The following is a 14216-nucleotide window of genomic DNA, read 5'->3' on the forward strand; positions in this document are numbered from 1 at the left end:
TGCCAAACTGACAGGATCCAGCTGCCAGTTTCCAAATTCTCTGGAGCTGTGGGTCATGGCCGCCTGCCCCCCTCCCCCTGCCCCCATCCTAAAATTCTGCTGAATCTGCCCAAATCTTCATCTTTTGGCTTTGGCTTGAGTATTTTTTATTTGGGTATAAAAAGAGTGACTTTTGGACAAACACTCCATGTCTGAAGGGGCCTGGGAATTCAAGAGCCAAGGGGCCAGTGAGTGGGGAAGAGTGGGGAGGCTTCATTCCCAGTTTATTCCTGGTTTTCCTTATTGTTTGGTGATGGGCAGAAATTGAGGATTTTTTCTGCTCAGATTTCAGATTTTTTTACCCTTTCCCTTCCCCACTTTTATGACTTCTGCTCCCTTTTCTCCACAAGTTTCATAATTTTAACCCTTTTTCTTTCAAAAGTTTGGGTTTTAAACTTCTTTTCCCAATTTTTTTATTTTTTGCCCCTTTCCCCACGAATCTCAGGGGTTTGCTCTTTTTGTGCACTTTTGTCTCAAATTTCAGATTTTTTTGTCCTCATCATGCTCAAAATTTGGTGGGTGTTTTCTTCCCCTTTTTGAGGCCAAGTTGAGCATTTGGGAGGGTTTGTGTGGGATAGGGTGAGTGAAGGGTTTTCCTGGATGCTGAGCCCCATTTGGATCCAAAATTGGGTGTTGTTGGGCAAAAAAATACCCATTTTGACTGAAACTGGGGGAATTTGGGGAAAATTTCATCCTTTCCATGAAGTTTTAATGTGGATTCGGTGGAAATGGGATATTGAGGTGACATCAAGGGCAGGGGTTGGTGGGAGGGCTGTGTTATGGAAAGGCTTGACAGCTGGCCTGCAAGCAAAGCTGAGTTAATAGAAGAAATAACAATTGATGATTTTTGAGTGTATCCATAGCGAAAAGAAGAAGACAAGGCCGTCAGCATGGAAACAGATTAGAAAAGATACATGAAAAGTTTTGTAAGCTAGACTATGTGCATAAGTAGATGTGTATACATGCCTTACTAAATTTCTGTAAAACTTTTGCCAATTATATTGACACTAATTGCTTTGCACCAATGAATATAAGAAGTTATTGTGATGTAGTTAATGACCTAAAATCACGCTTTGTTAAGAGTATATAAGCTAGAGAACACGCAGAATAAAAAATTTCTTTCTTCTTTTTCTTCTTAAACCCTAATCACATGTGTATATCACATCCAACCTAACAGTAACACTGTGTCAGCATTTTAACCCCATTTTGACCTGAATCTAGGTGATTTTAGTTAAAATTCATCTAGTTTTGGAGTGAATCTGATATAGATGGAGACTCTGATGTGGCCTCAAGGTGGGGGGCAGGATGTGTGGGGAGGGATGTTTAATCTCTGTTTAATTCCATTTTGACCAAAAGGGGGAGGATTGGGGGGAAAATATATTTTTGACCCAAAATGGGAGAATTTGGGAAGAAGAACCATTTTGATCCAAACTTGGGGAATTTTGGACAATATTTTTAGAGTTTTGAATATTTTGGGTGGATTTGGGGGCAGTGGGGGCCAAAATAAGCCCCAAGAGGTTTCCGTAGGGTGAAAAAAAGTAATTTTGGGGTATTAAAAGACATTTTTTTGTAATTTGGGGGTTATTTGAGGTGTCTGGAGACATCTCAGGGCTCACATGGATTTTTCCCATGAAAACCAGTTTTTAGTGATTTTTGGTGTTTTTCACAGGAATGGCACAAGATGGGATCTGATGGTTCCTCCTTCCCTTCTGTGGTAAGTAAAACCCCTGTTTTTCACGCAAAATCCCCAAATTTCCCAGACTTTGTACTTATTTCTAGTCTTTTTAGCACAGAAAATGAAATCCTGAGTCCCTGGGCTTGTGTTTGCCCGAAAATTCCTTTCTTCCCTCATTTTACATTTTCTCCAACAACCTCTCATGTGCAGATTTGTTATTTTTAAACAAAAACCCCCTTTTGGAATATTTTTTTTAATCCAAAAGCCTTTAGGATCTTCTTTTTTCATTAATGCCTCAATAATTTTCATGGAAAAAAAATCCCCTTTTTCCTCACTTTCTACGGGAAAAAAAAAGTGCACTTTGTCCTGTTTTTTTTTTTTTTTGGTTTGGTTTGGTTTGGTTTGGTTTTTTTGTTTGTTTGGTTTGATTTGCTGTGGTTTGGGTTTTTTTTAGCTAAAATTCTAATGATCAGTGTTAGTGTTTTTCCAGGACAAAATCTCATTTTGTCCTGGAACTGGACAAAAAACATCTGGAACTGTATGCTGGAACTGTATTTTCTTCCAGGGAAGAAAGATCTATTTTTAAAAGGTTTTTAAAATGAAAAAAGTCCTTTTATTTGCTCTTTTTGAATAAAAGAAGTTGTTTCTTAAGGAAAAAAAACCCTTTTATTCCTTATATTCCTGGCTTTTTTCTAATTTTCATTAAAATCTTTTATCAACCCAATTTTAAAGTAGTGTTTTAAAGAGAAATACCTTTTTTATTCCCTTAATATTTTCTTGTTTATTCTTTTTTGTTTGTTTGTTTAATTTTATTTTAAAAAATTTATTTATTAAGGAAAAAAAAGCCTTCTTGAACTCTGTTTTAAGTTTTAGGTACTTTTAAAGAAAAAAAACTCTTTCACTCTGTTCTAATTATTAAAATTCCAGTTGCTCATTTCCCTCTCGATGTTTCTTCAAAATCCCCCTTTTTTAAAAAAACAACTCTTTTTCATGTATTATTTCAGAAAACCCCCTTTAATCCTATTTTTTATTCACAGTTAAACCTCATTATTCCCTATTTTTCCCCCCAAAACACTCAAATTCCATTTTTTTTTATTCCCAGATCTTGCATTGCATGACAGTGTTCTGCTGAGTTCCATGAGGATAAACTGTCATTGATGCCAAGATGATTTTTTGCTTATTCTTTTCTGTACCGTTATTACAACTTTTATGTATTCTCGGGATTCTTAGCACGCATGCATACAAATAAAACGGAGTAAAAAGGAACAAGTATGCCTGCTTAGAATACTGAAGATACATCAAAGTTATAGAAAAGGTTTAGAAAAGGCAAAAAATCGTCTTGGCATCAGTGACACAACACAGCCTGATGGAACTCAGCAGACCATTGCAGCAGCCTGGAATCTCATGGATCCCAGGCTCTACTTTGACAAAGCGGGGCCTCACGGCACACAGGCACCGCTGGAGCATTGCCAGGACTGGTACAAACCAGGCTCCATTATTGCGCAGCAAGGCCTAATGGCACCTGGAGGGCCACTGTGCCGCAATGGAATCGGATGGAAGCGAGTGTCCATTGTGACACAGGAGGCCGCTGTGACACAATGCAAGCTCTGGGAATCAAGAGTCAACTGCAAACACAACGGGGCCTCCTTGAAATCAGGTGATACTGGCATGTTGCAGGGAGAGGTGCAACTCAGTGTCCATTGCGAATCCAGTGTCCATTGTGACACAGCGCAGCCTCATGGACATCTGGGGACCATTGTTATCCTATGGAATCTCATGGAACCAAGTGTCAATTGTGAACACGTGGCCTCATGGAACCCAGGGGCAGCTGGGACCGAGCCGTGGCTTGTGGAAGCAAGGGGCCGTGGTGACCCAGCAGGGCCTCATGGCACCCGGGAGACCACCATGATGCTATGCAATCTTAGGGAACCAAGTCTTAACTGCAAACAAAACGGGGCCTCATGGGACACGGGTGCCACTTGGATATTGCCTGGGCAATTGGAACTCAGTGTCCATTGTCTCAATGGAATCTGATGGAAGCAAGTGTCCATTGTGACATAGCAGGGCCTCGTGGGAGCCCAGGAGACCTCTGTGATGCAATGTGATCTCCAGGAGCCAAATGCCAACTGCTAACACAACAGGGCCTCCTTGAAGCAGGTGCTGTTTGGATTTTGCCCTGGCAAATGGAACTCAGTGTCCATTGTGGCATAGCACAGGCTCATGAACAACAGGAGAGCAAAGTGACACCATGGAATCTTGGGGAACTAAGATGGTCTCAACACAAGTCTTGCTAGGAGTAACTCTTGCGAAAACAAAGATTTTCTTTTGTCTTCAATGTCCTGGATTATTTAACTTTGGAAAATCAACTCATTTACAAATGTAACTGCAGGGGCGAGACACCATTCTTGTAATTAACCTTTATATATTCTTGTAATTAACCTTTATATGTGTATAACCTTTAGTGGGGATCCATCTTTGTGACGCACATCACATTTTATAAGAAAAGAGGCATTGCTGAATTGCTTCAGTGACGAAAGCTTGAATGTACTCTAAATATGTGACAGCTACAGCTGGTCTGTAGCTGCACAAATAATTTGGCATAACAGACACCAACTTGACCAGCCTAGTTCAGAAGAGAATAGGGAGTAAACAAGTCCCCGGCTGTGTTACTGATAGGCTGAGTTCAAGCTCAAATAAGGGAACCCCAGTCAATCCCTATGAACCAGGAATGCACCTATATCATTGGCCGTGGAGCTGGGCAGAGTTGAAACCTTTGTCCAATCAACTCTGTATAACTGGGAAATTTGAAGCTCCCATAAAAGGGGCTGCCCTTCAATAAACGCTGGCTGTTGCTGCATGAACACGGGGTGTCGTGTTGCTTGTCTGTCTCCAAAACTATGACAATTGGTGACCCCAACGTAATCACAATAGCTGCTGCCAACAGAGCAGGGAAACAGGCGGGGTAGCCGAAAGGAGCTGCCCACAGCCTTTGAGCTGTTGAGGAGTGGCGTCCACAGAGCCGCGGGGCAACCAGGAGGAGCTGCCCGCAGCCTTTGAGCTGAGAAGAGCGGTGTCCAGTGTCACGGGGCAAGCAGACAGAATTGCTTGCAGCCTTTGAGCTGCGAAGAAAGGCATAGAGAGCCGTGATAGGCCCAGACCCTTCCCCCTTTTGTGGATTAGAGACGCCGCAGGGAACATAGGTGCGTGGGGTCAGTATAGGAAGACCCCGTCCTAAAGACATGGACTTTTATTTTTAACAAAAGAGGGACAAAATATGATGAGCTGGCTCTACTAGCCCTGCTGGCGCGGTGTAAGAGCCACTGCTTAGATAAGCCTGAAGAAGCCTCCCTAAACTTAATAACTTGGGAACAGGCTAGCCAATTTATATTTGAAGCTGCCTCCATGGGCGACGAGACCATCCTTAATGTTATAAAGCCCTGGAAGCTTGTTATCGACTTGTTAAATCAATTAGAGTGGGACGCGAGGACGGCGGAGGGGACACAGCAGGTACGGCCCACCGGGGCGACGGTAAGCGTGGGGACAGCGCGCCAGGCGCACGGCGAAGGAAGACGGGCGGAGCAGCCACAGCACGCTACGGAACCACCGCGCGGAGCTGCGGAGTCTCCCCCAGAGCAGGGGCGACCTGCCCACGGAGCCTGCTGCGGGTGCCGTCGGGGAAGCATGGCGCCGCCCCCTGCGGGGACGTCTCCTCAGCAGAATGTCCCCTGGTCGTCCTGAGCCGTGCCGCTGCCCCGGGCGGGGCCGGTGTGCCGGCGGGGCGCCCTGCTGCTCTGTGGAACTGCGGAGATGGCCGCTGCCAGCGCGCGTTGTCAAGGGAGCGCGCCGCCACCGATGCCGAGGGCGCAGAGACGCCGTGCTGCAGAGCCTCACTGAGCGGCCGCCGCCGTTCCGCCGTGCCCTGCTGCCCCGGCTGGGACCCCAGAGGCGGCGCTTGGTAGCGGCGTGGACGCGCTTTGCTGCTGCAGCTGCTGCGAGGCGCCCGGCCGGCTCCGCTACGAGATGCCTTGCCCCCTGCGGGACAGCGCCCGGCCGCGGAGCGGAGTTTGCTGTCGCTCTGCCAAGCCCTGCCACACCGGTTACAGACTCAAAGGACGCTGGAGATGACGCCGTCGCCGCTGCCACTGCTGAGACAGCACGGCGCTGTAGCTTTGCGTTCGACCCCGGCAGGTCCACCCGTGCTGAGCCATCACCTTAGAAAGCCCCCAGGCAGCAGCTGCCGCACGGGGACCGACAAAACCCGCCCGCAACACAGCTTGGCGGTGCCGGGGCTGCCGCGCCGCCGCCGCCGCCCAGGGGAGGGCGCCGAGGTCAGGGAACCTCCCAGTGCAGCCGCGGCTCCGGTTCAGTGCCCGCCGCTGCTGATGAGCCGCTGCCACAGCTGCAGCCCCCGGGACCGAGGTATCCTCCAGCCAGGCTCTGCCGGCAAGCGAGATCCACAGCCACGGTCTCCGTCCCGGCCGGGGCCGCGGCTCCCCGGGGCTGGGGGGCTCTCCGGCGGCCAAACCCCTTCGAACAGAGGGGAGCGCCGCTCCCTACCGCACCTCAAACCCGCCACTGCCGCTTTCCAACTGCAGTGCCTAGCAACCGCGGCTGCAGTTTCTGTCCGCAGGACCCATTTCTAGTGACTAATTAAAAAAACTCCTTTGATAAAGTCATCAAACGTCAGACTTGACAGAGAGTTATCATAAAAGCAAGTACCATCGCAATATTAATTTCTGTGTATGCCTTCACAGTTTTAGTTATAATTAGCAATGCTACATCCCTCTCTTCTCAAATATGCATTTATTTTCAGTAAAGTGTTGTTTTCCTCTTCCAAAAACCTTCCAGTTTCAGCTATTAGCAAAAGTGTTTTGCATTTCAGTAACATTTCACATTTTCTTTCAACAATGCTTGTTGGTTTCTTTTGTACGTAACTCCTAGCCTATTCATTTCTTTAAAGTATTATTCAATTTATACAAAGGAATGTTATTGTTTTAGTCCACAACTATTATCCAAAACTGACTTTTGCAAAATGAATGCTTCTGGAAGTGCTAATTTGCCAAACTTAAGTACCACAGCATTCAAGAGGAAAACAGACACCCAAACCAAAATGGACACTTTATATTCGCTTGTCTAATAAGGTACCATCAAGTGAGGCAGACTGAAACTGAGATCTGAGACCCTTTCTACCAGATATTGTTGTCCATGTTTAATTAAGCCAGTATTGTTCTCACCATCTCTGCAAATGATAAGAATTATGTTAACAGTAACATAAATTCCTTTCACTTCTATGAAACCTACAGTGCGTCATCTCTTACACTGATTTTACACTATATTTTCAATATTTTAACTTTACAAAAGGATTCTACAAATGCAGCTGAATAGTGTTAATATTGTATATATCCATCATGACCAAGGGGAGAAACCTTCACAAAAGAGATCCAAAAGCTCCAGATGTACACAGTAAACCATCTATGAGAGCCTTAGAGTGGAAATTCACTTATGACTTTACTCAAATACCTCAAGAAAAGATATTACAAACACAGAGATGTGTCATTTTCTAAATGTAAGCTGTGAAACCTAACCAAGACATGAAATGTTTCCTTTAATAATCTTAAATTGATTTAGAAAATAGTACTTTAAAAGAGATTGTTACCTCACTAAACACAACAGCTGTAGGGTGTGTTACACTGAGGAGGGAAGACAGAGGACTCTGCATGATTCCATGTGAATCTGGCAAAAGCTGTTTATTGTGCTTCTAAACATTGTTTATATTTACTTCTTATCTTGGTCTACACAGTCACGCATTGTTTAATAGTGTGAGAAACAACTGCTCAACTTGAAAATTTAAAAAGGTTTGTTAAACCTTAACAAAAATACAACAAAGGACTACATAAGGAAAAATTCACAGCGCTGGGAACTGCCCTCATGGATACCACATGGCTGGTTTGTCTTCAAAGATGGGTGCTCAGTCTTTTATACCCCTGGGGGTTCCATCAGCCAGCCCCGGCCCCTCCCAAAGTCTGTCACTCAGCTCTTCTTTGCCATTTATCAGTGGAGACTCCTTTGTAACTGGATTGGAGGTCAGGTGTTGCCATGCTGCCCCCCCTGAGCACCCCCAAGCTTTTCCATTCCCAGCTGCCCCATGCAAGGGACACCTGTGCAGCTTCTTTGTGCCTGTCCTGGACAGCCCAGGCTGCGTGATGGCTGCAATACAGGGGGAAAGGGAACTGTGGGGAGAAGAGAGGACAGCTAAACTACAATAACATAACTATACATACATCACTTAAAGCTTTTCTTAATATTCACACAATAGTTATCTTTTAATCGCGAGAGCCAATTATCTTATTATCCATCTACAACAATAGTGTGACTAGAAACACTGTTTCATGTCATTCCTTAAAGGTATGGCGATGTTGTTGTTAGCTTTTTTTTTCCTTTAAAAACCTCAACTATCTAAAGCATGGTTTAGTAATTCAGGTGAGTTCAGGCTGCCACATTCTGTTGAAAAAAGGATCAACTCAATCTATGCTCTAAGATAAAAAGAGCAGTTCAATGTATGAAGGAGGTGCGACACACAGTATCATTTTCCCGCTGAACCTCGGCAACAGGAAAAGCTTCTCTCTGCCCCAGGAGCTGCAAGGAATTTGGGCCAGTAAATGACATCTGAGAATCACCATAAATTCAGAGGCAAAAAGAGAAGATCTACCATTAAAAGGCAGAAAAAAGGGAAAGGTTTCAGAAAACATCTCTGCACTCTAATTAATAAATATTTCCAATTTCTCTGTGAGAAGAATAGAACCCTGCAGCAATAAAGGCCGCACAGTTCACAGCAGCGAGAGCTCAGCACACATCCAGAAAGGCAGTTCCAGCATCTAAAATTAAAAAAAAGAAAATTTTGATTTATTTTGTTTTAAAGTTACTTGAAGTTCTTAAAACCAAACCAACCTTTGCTCCTGATTTTGGCTCACTGACACACACACAGGAAGCCAAGGGTCACACAAGCCCTGCTTGCAGAATTCCTGATCCAAACCCTCACCTTTCCTACCCAGTGCTGAGGGAAATCTGACAGAGGATTAATAAAGAGCCTTTGTTGAGAGCAGTCATCACCTCAGGCCTTCAGGCTTGGCAAGATTTGGTAGTGAATGGACCCAAATTCAACTCCTCCATCTAAATCTCTGACAAGTCTTGTCAGAAAGATATTGGACAGTCACTCAGAGTGCAGAATTTAAAGACTGTATGAGGAAGAACAGAAGCTTTGACATGAATTACACGAGTTTCCTTTTTCTCCCTCAATCACTCTGGGACTGTAGGACCTGATCTTTGCAACCTGAAGCAGACCTAAGGCACTGGTTCCAGCAGCAGCTGCAGTTCCAAGCTTTCTGTTCCCTGGATTGCTCACCTAAGCACTCACAGCAATCCCATCTCGGCCCAGTGACTCTGTCCTCAGAGGGAAGGAAACACAACCTGGTGGGACACAGCAGTGGCACCACACTTTCTCTTCCCTTCTCCCCTTTTCCAGCAGACCAGGCTGTTGGAAATGGCATTTTTACACAGTTCATCACAGCAGAGAGGAGAAGAGGAACCTGTGACTTACCCACACCATGGGCAGGACCAGGTTGGGTTTGGCTGCTCAAACACCAAAGCTCTTGGCAAGGATAGTACAAGTTCAGTGGTTCTTCCTGTCCTCAAAGAGAGGAGAAAAGGGAAGTCAAGCCCACTGTGGCATCAAAGACTCCTGCATTTCATCTTTTGGCTCAGATTGCTCGCCATGGAGTTTTAGCCTTAGAAAAGGAGAGGTGACACCAAATCAAATAGAAAAGTGCTCTTTCCCAGTGGTTTTATTCCAGGCATTCACAGGAAGCTCATTTTTCTTCTAGCATTGTTTCCCCAATTTTAGCAAAGCCATTCTTATCCTAGGTCCCACAAGTCAGTTCAATCCTTTGACTGGATCTGGAAAAAGGAAGGGACACACCCGGATCACAGGAAAGCATGGAGAGAAAGCCCTCCAAAACTGGACAGAGAAAAACAACAGGAAATGCAGGAAGACAGAGCCATTCTTTGCATGTTTGCATTCCTTTTCTAAAGACTTCTGTGCAGCTGGATGCTCTTTGCATTTGGCTTCCTTTAAAGGAATGGATTTGCTGCTAAACACATCTCAGGCCAAGATGTAACCAGGAGAAAGTGGGATGGAGATGAGGAGTCAGACAGGGAGTAGCCAGGGTTATGCAGGGCCTGGGAACATTAAGGATGGAGAAGAGAATGAGCAGGGATTGTTCTCCTTGTTTAGATCCATCAGTGCAGGGAGCTTAGAAAACACAAGGTACAAGAAGGATCCTGGTCAGAAGCAGGATAACTCTGGGATAAGGGCAAGCCACTCCTGGTCCAGGGCTGTGCTGAAGAAGAAGGGGAATTTTTTCCTCTCCCCTTTCCAGTGGGATGCCACCCCTGGCAGAGGCAGGAGAACTGCCTTGCAGTCCAGTACAAAACCTGCCTGGCAAGCCAGGATCTCAAGGAGCCAGCAGCCATTTCTCTTGGGTTTTCTTCTCACAGGCATTTTAAGCCTGCTTTGCCTCACAGGCACTTTTCTGCCAAGGGTATTCCCATCTTTTTTAGATCCTGAACAAAGGTTTGTAAAGCTGACTTTGATGAAAGAACTGCTTCCTATTTTGATCAGTCTTAACTTGGATTTTCCCTCAGCAGCAAAATCAGGGGGTGAACCCAATGTGGCCTTGAAGGGCCATAAGCTCCCAGCTATCAAATCACCAATTCCCTCAGCACTGATTTGTTGAACCTTTTCGGGGTTAATTTAGCAAACTTAAGGGTTTGGCAATGTCAGGGTCAAAACAATCAGAAACTTGTGAAAAAGAAACTGAACTAAAGCCGGCTGAAATGACTCATTACAACAACTCGTTCAAAAGGACGCAGGATAGATCCAATACTCACCAGCCCATCTGGCCAAGGCCAGAGCTCTCTGCCCACCGAGGACACAGCAACCAGCAGGGACCTTTCTCCCACTCTCCAGCATAGACCTCCTCCCTCCACACACAGGGAACTGCAGCCACTCCGGGAACACTGACTTAGTCCTGGGCTGGCAGTAGGAGAGGCACAAAGAATATTTAGAACTCTTTCTGACCTCAGTGCCATCCAGACCCGGGAGAAAGCACTTCCCACTGCTCCTGAAATTTTCTTCCTTGTCCCTTCCAGCTTTGGAAGGTTTCTGTGGGAGCCGGGATTATCCATGTAGTTCAGAAGCTGCATGTGGTACCTAAAGCATTCCCTTGGGAACATGAAGCTTCCCTTGTGTCTTTCAATTCTTTATCCCAAATATTCTCCCCAATGATCCACAATCTAGAAAGAAAAAAAGGGAAAAGAAGGAAGACTAGTTCATTCTGACATAAGGAGTGTTGGTTATCCCAACACACGTCCAGGTGAAAAAACATTTCTGCCACTCTAACAAATACCCTTGATACTGTCTCAACTCAATAGTAACTATTTAAATATTGCATTAAGAATCATAAGGACACAACTCTTGGTACTCTCAAGAATGCCTCAGCTTGGCTAGTTCAAGGACTTTCCCACCCAGGGAATTGAGGAGTCCAAGATTTAAACACCGTACGTATTTGATACAAATCTGATAGAAATTTGATATTGTTTGGCTACTAAGCTTTTCCAAAAGCTGTGGAGTCAAGGCTGGAAATCCTCACTGAGGCTTTTCCATGTCCCATCTGCATCTATCCTTGGGAAAACCCCATTCAGAGGACTTTGCTTTAAAGGGGTTGCACTTGATGTTACAGACACAGAATTCCTTTGGGATCTGGCATTTCCTGCACCTCCAAACGCCTTAAAAGAATCGAGTGCAGAGTCCTGAGTCTCAGTTATTCCCACCTTCCTCAGCTCCACATGGATTTGTGCCTCCTCTGAAGGTCTGGAAAGGAATTTGTGGATCCCCTTCAGTTGGTTTGATTTTCAGCTCTTTCTCTGAGGTGGCCCAAAAAGCAAACAGAAAAAAACCCTTAACAGCACAAAATCTCAACCCATCCCAAGATGCAGCTCCTCACACTAAACCTTGGGAGAATCCATGGTGGTTCCAGTACTGCTCTAATCCCACCTGGAACTGAGCTTCCAGGGGGCTCTGCCTAATTCACATCCAAGCCTGGATAGCTGAAAGCTCACAGGAAAAGGGGAGGCAAAGTGAATGGCAGAGGGGACATAATGGAGTCTTGGGTTTTCCCTCTGTGTGCAACAGAATTGAAGGGCAGGATGGAGAGGTTCCATGGTGTTTTAGTTTGGAAGGTGCAGCTGTGGGTGTGTAATCTATCACCATCTCTTAGAGGTGGGGCAGTTATCTTCGGTTAATTGGGCAGTTTTCTTTATCTCTTCCACAACCTCCAGGAGGTATCTTCTGTTAATGGGCCAGTGAGTGTCACTGCATAGCTGATAAAATTACATTGTGAGAAGCTCCGCCCAGAGGGAGGAGCCAAACATTCCTTCCTGGATATAATCTGAAATTTGGAACACCACAGTTGGGCTTTTCCCACTGGATTCTCAGAGGAAGACCAGGCCCATCTACACCACCACTGGATCTTCAGAGGGAAACTCCACCCTTCTACAGGATCACTGCTTCAGCAGAACCACACCTGTCTCTGCAGGAGGACTGCAGCCACCCTTTAATGGGACTGCTACCAACACCCTGACACACAGGGAGTCAGGCCATACTCTCACGCTGTCAGTGCTGTTTTGTATTACTGCATTTTTTATTTCATTTTTATTTTCTTCCCTAATAAAGAACTATTATTCCTACTCCCCTATCTTTGCCTGAGAGCCCCTTAATTTTAAATTTATAACAATTTGGAGGGAGGGGATTTACATTCTCCATTTCAGGGGAGTCTCCTGCCTTCCTTAGCAGACACCTGTCTTTCCAAACCAAGACAGATGGAAAAGAAGTCCCAAAGGGTGCTTAACTCCAAGCAGTTGGTGCTGGTGAGGTTGAAGCCCTGAGGACAAATCCACTGGGATCAAACAGGAGTGGCAGACAGGATGGGTTATGACACAAACCAACAAAGCTGGAGCCCTCTTTCTTCTCCGGGGCTCTCTCAGAAATTCTCCATGTCCGGACAAACTCCCAGTCTCCCTGCTGGGGAGAATGGACTTGGATATCCCAGGTGACTGCTGAGGCTCAAACAATAAAGTTAGGCAATGATCAAAGCGGTTTTCCCCAGGAAATGACATATTCTCTGAAACTGGGATAACTTATCCCAGGGCTTTCTCCAGAAGAGTCACAGCTGGATATAGTCTCCCATTAAGGATTCCATAGGGGCTCATCTTTTGCTTGGAGTTTAGCTGAATTCCTCAGCAACGCCAGGATGTGGCCATTTGAGATGTTTGGCAGATTTGGCTCATTTGCAGGCTTTGTTCCGTTCTCTCAGCCTTCCCACTGGATTGTGGTCTCCAAGGAATCTGTAAATCCCATTTGACTCCTGTTCTCTTGGATAATTTTTGCACCATTCCTGTACAAAAGGAGGCCCTCTGTTAGGATGATTTTCCCTACCATTCCCCAGCAGTTTTATCTGCCAGTCCATTCCCTACATTAGCTGGGTTCTTCCAAGATTTCTGAGCTTCACAAGGCAGGAGATTGACTTGGCTTGGGAACTAAACACTCCTGAGGAATCGTCTGATAACATCACCACGTTCGACAGCTGATCCTTGTGCTGAAGGGATCCCTCTTTCTTCCTTTCAGGCAATTCCAAGGCTCGCTGCCCCCATCTGGGAACAGTCCCCAGTTTGGACTTTCTTGTGGAGTATCCCTCTAGTCTTCCCTGCTGGGATCCTGTTCAGGAATCCATGGAGGTACAAATTTAGCTATTACTTCTTCTCACCCCTGCCCAGTTCTAATCCCAAAGGATTTGGTGTCTGCCTTACCCAGCTGGAGTCTGGTTCCAACTTTGTTCTTACGGCTTCTGCTGCTTTCAATGTCCCAGGAGTTCCGTCAATGGAGTGACAACATTTTCCACTTCCTCCAGGATTCCCCTGTTGCCTTTGGGTGCTGGAAGAATATGAAAACCTGGGCTTGCAGGGCTTTACTATCAGGAATTACATCCCTGGATTTGTTCATTTCCTAATATTATCTCTTCCCAACAAAGCACTGGGCATACAAGGAACATAGCAATAGATGCGCTAACCACTGTTTACTCCTCTAGAATATCAGAGCTTGGAAAAAAGGGCAGTTTTGGCTTTTCCTGATGGTACCCGTGAGGAACATTTTACATAAAAGCCCATTCCTATATCTTTCCCTCTATCCACCAGAAAGCCACCTGTTCATCCCCCAGCTACTTCCTCCCTCTCTTCCTTTATCCAACAGAATTTTAACAGGTGAATATTCCCCTCTGGAAGGGCACCTTTCATTCCAAACCTAATAACAAATGAACCATTTTCCTTGACCTTCACTATTAGGATTCCACCAAGAGCCAGTGGATGGAAAATGATCCTCCCCTGGCCCCTG

At 45.5% G+C, this 14216-nt stretch overlaps 1 long non-coding RNA gene across 1 annotated transcript; it reads right to left on the bottom strand.

The window, feature by feature from the left end:
* Positions 1–8277: 8277 nt before the first annotated feature.
* Positions 8278–11666, bottom strand: LOC115905915. Its single transcript, XR_004060891.1, has 4 exons — positions 11603–11666; positions 10661–11065; positions 9312–9396; positions 8278–8589 (listed from the first exon to the last, which is right to left on the bottom strand). It is a non-coding gene; the product is annotated as an uncharacterized LOC115905915 (long non-coding RNA).
* Positions 11667–14216: the final 2550 nt, after the last annotated feature.

The sequence above is a fragment of the Camarhynchus parvulus genome, chromosome 7, assembly GCF_901933205.1.
Source record: "Camarhynchus parvulus chromosome 7, STF_HiC, whole genome shotgun sequence".
NCBI lineage: Eukaryota > Metazoa > Chordata > Aves > Passeriformes > Thraupidae > Camarhynchus > Camarhynchus parvulus.